Raw genomic sequence first — 5,517 nt, forward strand, 5'->3', positions numbered from 1 at the left:
TAATCCCTTGCGGCGGGGCTGGGGGACGTGGCCGCTTTGCTGCTCCCTTCTGATAAGGAGGCTTCGGGCTGTTCTGGGGCTCTGCCCCAGATTGAAAATGGACCAATCAAAAGAGAGGGGGGTTAGTTCCCTCTCAGGTCCGGCTCTTCGCCTTGCCCTTGGGACAGTGTTGTGGGATCTTTCACATGGATCACTGGGGACTGGTGGGATCTCATGCACTTTCTGTGCCTTGGTCCTATTGGAGATAGTGGCTACTTCCCCATCTGATCATGCCGTGGTGGTGGAGCTTTCTGTCTGCGATTGCTAGCGGGACAGAGACTGTGTTGCATTTGCTGGTGTCGATCAATTCCTATTTTAAATAGGCAGGAATTATCCTACTGACTCAACTGTACAGGATCTTATTCCTTTGTAGGTTACTCTAGGTCCCCTGGCACTGATGAAGGGGTATTAAAGCTTCTCCATCCAGGTAGTCCGTGTGGTTCCAGCATAGTACACCCAAGAAAGCTGCAAGGTATTGCCAGCACCAAAGGGTGCTACTGAGCCTCTGTGGTGGATGTCCAGATGGGGAATGGTGTGGTTTGCCCTCCCTGCAGTTGCAGTGGGTTTGGTTTTTGGCCCTCCCCTCCTTGTGACAGTGAATCTCCTTGGTATTACCAAAACCCCTGGTACCGTTCGGTCTTCTGAAAGACAACACTACAGCCCATCTACAAGCAGGACTTCTTTGCAACTGAGGCACAGGATTCAGTGACAGTTGTCTTAGTGGCTGCCCTTTTTGTACACTAAATCCAAATACAATAATATTTCACAATAATCCTCTATTCCCTCTTAGCAATTAATCTATTTCTACCACCCAAGTCAGAAAAAAGGACAAGAAACAGATCTATAATCCAGCCTTCTTATTGATTACACATAAAGCATATGAAGAAGCGCTTGTCTCTATGCCTTATCTAGCTACCTGTAGCATGCAGGTTGGAAGTAGGTTATCCAAAGAGCATAAGAAGTGCCATTTACTGGGTCAGACCCTAGGTCCCTGTTGCCCAGTCTCCTGTGTCACACGGGGCAGAGATGGATGCTGAAGGGAGAGTGAACTGGGAATGATCAGAGCTTTCCCCCCCAAACTCTTCCTCTCCCCCTTGCAGCCTCCAGAATTAAGGTCTAGGAAGCTCTGATTCAGAGGCCGTGTCCCTAAATTCCCTGCTCAATAGCTACTGATGCTCCTTTCCTCCAAGAGTCTGTCCAATTCCTTGCAAACAAAGGCATATTTTTGCAAATATCTAGTTGTCCTAATAAAAGATACGCCATGCGTTCTGCTTCCTTTTGCCTGGAGACCAATATGGCTGTGAACTGCACCCCTCCGATCCCTTCTCAAATCTGGCTAAACTGTCGGCTGCCCCCACATCTGGCGGCAGCGATTTCCACAGTGAATTACAGGCTGTGTGATAAAAGTTCCTGTTATTAGTCTGAAGTCTTGAATTTATTTTCAGCCTTCCCCAGAATTCCCCCTATTTACACCCAATATGGATATGTGGTTTATGTAAATAAATATGCTGATAGGAACTGTTCAAATATCCTTGTTACACTGAAACTTTGGGAGCTGGATGGAACTAGTTTTTTTTCTGTTGACTTGGAAGATGCCCATTAGCTGGGGTTCATGTCCCTGTGAAAAGTACAATTCTGGAACAGAGCTTTTTATTTCTTTCCCTCAACATCTGGGAATGCTCCTTACCACGTGCTGTTTCTTTTATTTTGCTGACTAGGCCAGCTGTAACATCTGCAAAAGTTCACTCTGAAACAGGCTTTGTGGTCTGCTTTAGCTACACTTTCTGCAACTTAGCATACGTCCCTTGAAAGTAGCTGAAGCTGACAACAGGTTAATAAAGACACATTATGATTCTTGTTATTATTATTATGAAAAAAGATGCATTCTTATTGCTTCCCCAGGTTACTGCGCCCCAAACTCTGGAGAGCAAAGCTCATGTCACGTGTTTATGTTAAGCCACAGAGGGGTCAAAACTGCAGGGATGGTAGCCCCTGCTGAGGCCACAAAGCCTCCCAAGTTTCAAGGAGACAGGTGCAGGGGTTTGGGAGGAACTGCTCCTCAAGCTGCTGACAGGCAAAACTCATGACATAGATGACCCTGTGTGTGTAAAGGCACAGCAGGGTGAAAACTACAGGGGTGGTGGCCAATCCTGGTCCCACCCACCTATCCCACTCCCTGTCTGCCCGTGGCCCCATCCCATCCTCCTGGGCAAGCACACCCCGCCCACGAGAGGTCTTGGATGGTCTCTATTGAGACCCCACCCGCACACTCTGTCTGGTGCCCCTGGAAGTGGGTGCAGGGTGGACAGGCCCAGGGCTGGATAGGATCAATTCCCATCCTGCTCCACCCCACCACCATGCTGGGCCAGGCCGGTCAGCTCTCCACCTCTGTGACTCCAGCCTGCAGCAGCTCGCCAAACCTCTTTAAGTAGCCTCCCAGGACAAAGAATTGCCCAACTCTATGAGGTGTTCCCCCATTTTTGACCTAGTCTTTCAGCCTGGCAGGGGCTCAGCCCTGGGAACTCAGACTTTTCAGCCAGGGAGTAGATGAGGGGTTAATAGGCATCACCCTGTGTGTTGGAAAATATGTGTTTGGGGCAGTAGATGAGTGTCAGGCAGTGTAAAGGGTGGCATGATTCATGTTTGGGACTTGGCATTCCTGGCAGTAGAAACCAAAGGCTGGCAGGTTTGGGGTCAGAGACAGTGTATTCCCTTTGTTGGGGACATTGAGCAGGCAGACCAGCCTGGGCCAGATACAACAGTAGCCACACCTGCAACAAGCCCCAGCTAATGAACTCTGCTGCAGTTTAGGAGCCTCAAGCATCCTGACTGGCTTCTGGGAGCACCACCTATTTAGCACCAACTGGGGCCAGTTCTGCTGTGAAAAGCTCCTGTGTCCTAAGCCTGGTTTTTCACTTTTTTCTGGACTTCAGCTTTGGATTTCCCTGTGGATCTGTTTCCTGGCTTCTCACCCTGTTTTGGCTCTGGTTTTGGACTTTGCCCTGTGGACTGCCCCTCTGGCTGGTACTCAGCATCTGATCCCCCTACCCTGATCCTGACCCTGGACTGTGTTGTGGACTCTGCTTCTGGATTTCCTTTTGGTTTTGGTACACGGTTTCTGCCCATTGACCCAGCCCAGGCCCTGTTTTCCCTCAGTGCCCCAACCATTAGGCCAGATCACCTATGCCCCAGTCCCTTGCACTCTGCCAGTACAAATGGTGGTACATTTTTCCTAATATCCAAGGGGAGCTGCATAAGGTATTCTGGGTGAACGACACAAGGTCAGGGTCCGGCCTCTTGTGTTTCTCTAATTCTTTGCCCAAGTGGCAGTGTAACAGGGAGCCACTTCCCGGCCCCTGTTATGAGCAGGACCCCGTGTACAATCGGAATCTCTGCTTTACTCACCTGGGAGTCACTCTGGGCTTCTGCAATTGCTGGCAGGCTCACCTGGGTACAGCTTGGAGCCAACCCTAACACCAGAGACAAGGGGGATCCCAGCTACCAGCAACCATGTGACTGGGGAGCTGGAGCATATAGGACTTGAGGAGACATGGTGGATTTAAAAGTAAGAGGGATGAGGTCCATAACACCCCGAAGAAGGGAGTACACAGTCTCCTGGAGGAGATTAGTGCACGTCTGTGTGGAGGCACAAAAGAAGACTGGGGACACTGAACCTGAGTCCCAACCTAGGGTGAAGATTGGATGACTGAAGCAAGCCGGTAAAGGGTAACCAGCAGAGAAGAGTTGGCCATACAGCCCATTGGTTTTGGGCTGAGGACACAGGGGCAAGCATCTGCATGCGGAGCGTGGCTGTGAAGTTTCTTTGGGAAACCGAGTACTGAGCTGGCAGGCTGGTAATGGTGGTGCCGGCCAAAAGCATGCCACCAGGGAAGGTACAGATTTGATACAGCTGAAGATGGTTGAAACTAAATTGATAATACTTAAAAGGGGGACTGAGTCAATGGATAAAAAATTGCTCATTCAAGGATGCCCAGCAGCCAAGTGGTTGTTGCTGGACTCTCATGACGGGCAGCCGTAAACACGGACCCCTTTTTGTTTTGGTCGAGGACATACATAGAAATTAAAGCATGGTAAATTCATAGTAATTGAGCCCTGAGGGATTCATGACATGGAAAGGCCTAACCAAGCGTAGAATGATTGGGGGAGTCACAAGTCAAGAGACTCCAATACACTCAGAAGGTCATAGGTCCAACCTGGCAGGTGTGGTAAGGGCAAGGTGTAGGAGCCCTGCGAAGGGTGTGAAGGGGACATATCCCCTCTTGAGAGAACACTATTTCCCTTTGGGTTCCATCATTCAGCTTAGCTTCATTTGTTTCCATCCAGGCATGGCAGGCGAGTATAAAGAAGTAGGCAGCAGCTTTCAGAAAGATACAGGACCCATCGCACTTGCTGACAGGGAGCTTTGTAGTGTTAGGAGGAATTATTGCTGCAAGGGGAAGGATTTCTCTCCTGTAGGCCATCTGACTTGGGTGAGAGTCACTCAAACTTGTTCTACAGTAGCCTGCAGAACTACCAGCCTAAACTGGGACTGCAGCAGGATGGGAGTTATTACTAACTCAAACTGTCCAGAAGCACACATCCTAAAGGAATGACTCACAACACTGCAGTCTCTACCCAGACCCTGAGTAGGTGCTGCTGGCTTCGTGCTACTCCCTTGGTACTGCTGTGCAGTCTTCCTTCTCTCTCACATGAGTTCCCTCTCTTGGTCTCGGTGTTGCTGCTTCCAGTCTTACAGCCCCTGGCCTGTTCTCTGAAAATGAACATCATAAACAACCCAGGTGGGACTTGAACCCACAATCCCCAGCTCCGGAGGCTGATGCCTTATCCATTAGGCCACTGGGCCTGTGCTGGAAGTACCAAGCTTTGCACAGTTCTTTCAAAGAATGGCTGTAGACACCTACCCTCAGAAATAACCTGGTCCTGACTGGACAAAGCATCTCCATGCTGGGCCAAAAGATGTAGGAGGCGTTCATTGCAGTGACTATTTTGTAGGTTCATAGAAACGTAGGAAACTAGGAAGGGACCTCAGGAGGTCAAATCTAGTCCAACCCCCTGCTCCAAGCAGGACCAGCTCGACCTATATCTTTATGCTCAAGGCTTTGTCTAGCCAGGTCTTAAAAACCTCCAGTGATGGAAAGTCCACAATCTCTCTGGGTTCCAGTGTCTTACTACCCACCTCATGAGAGAGTTTGTCCAAATATCCAACCTCCCTTGCTGCAGCTTGAGCCCATTGCTCCTTGTTCTGCCATCTGCCCCCACTGTCAACAGTCCAGCTCCATCCTCTTTGCCACCCTCCTGCAGGGAGTTGAAGGCTGTTATTAAATCTTCACTCAGCGTTCTCTTCTCTCACCTCTTAAAACAGCTCAGAGCTGCAGTAACGGGGCTCCAAAGGGGTATTCAGCATGGAAATGAGGTTATTCCATTGAAAGGTAACAGGCCTGGCAGATGAATAGCTTC

General features: G+C 49.6%; 1 non-coding gene across 1 annotated transcript; it reads right to left on the reverse strand.

Moving 5' to 3' along the window:
• Window positions 1-4,830: 4,830 nt before the first annotated feature.
• On the reverse strand, window positions 4,831-4,903 carry TRNAR-CCG (transfer RNA arginine (anticodon CCG)). The gene has a single exon. It is a non-coding gene; the product is annotated as a tRNA-Arg (tRNA).
• Window positions 4,904-5,517: the final 614 nt, after the last annotated feature.

Source organism: Alligator mississippiensis, chromosome 2 (assembly GCF_030867095.1).
Source record: "Alligator mississippiensis isolate rAllMis1 chromosome 2, rAllMis1, whole genome shotgun sequence".
Taxonomy (NCBI): Eukaryota; Metazoa; Chordata; order Crocodylia; family Alligatoridae; genus Alligator; species Alligator mississippiensis.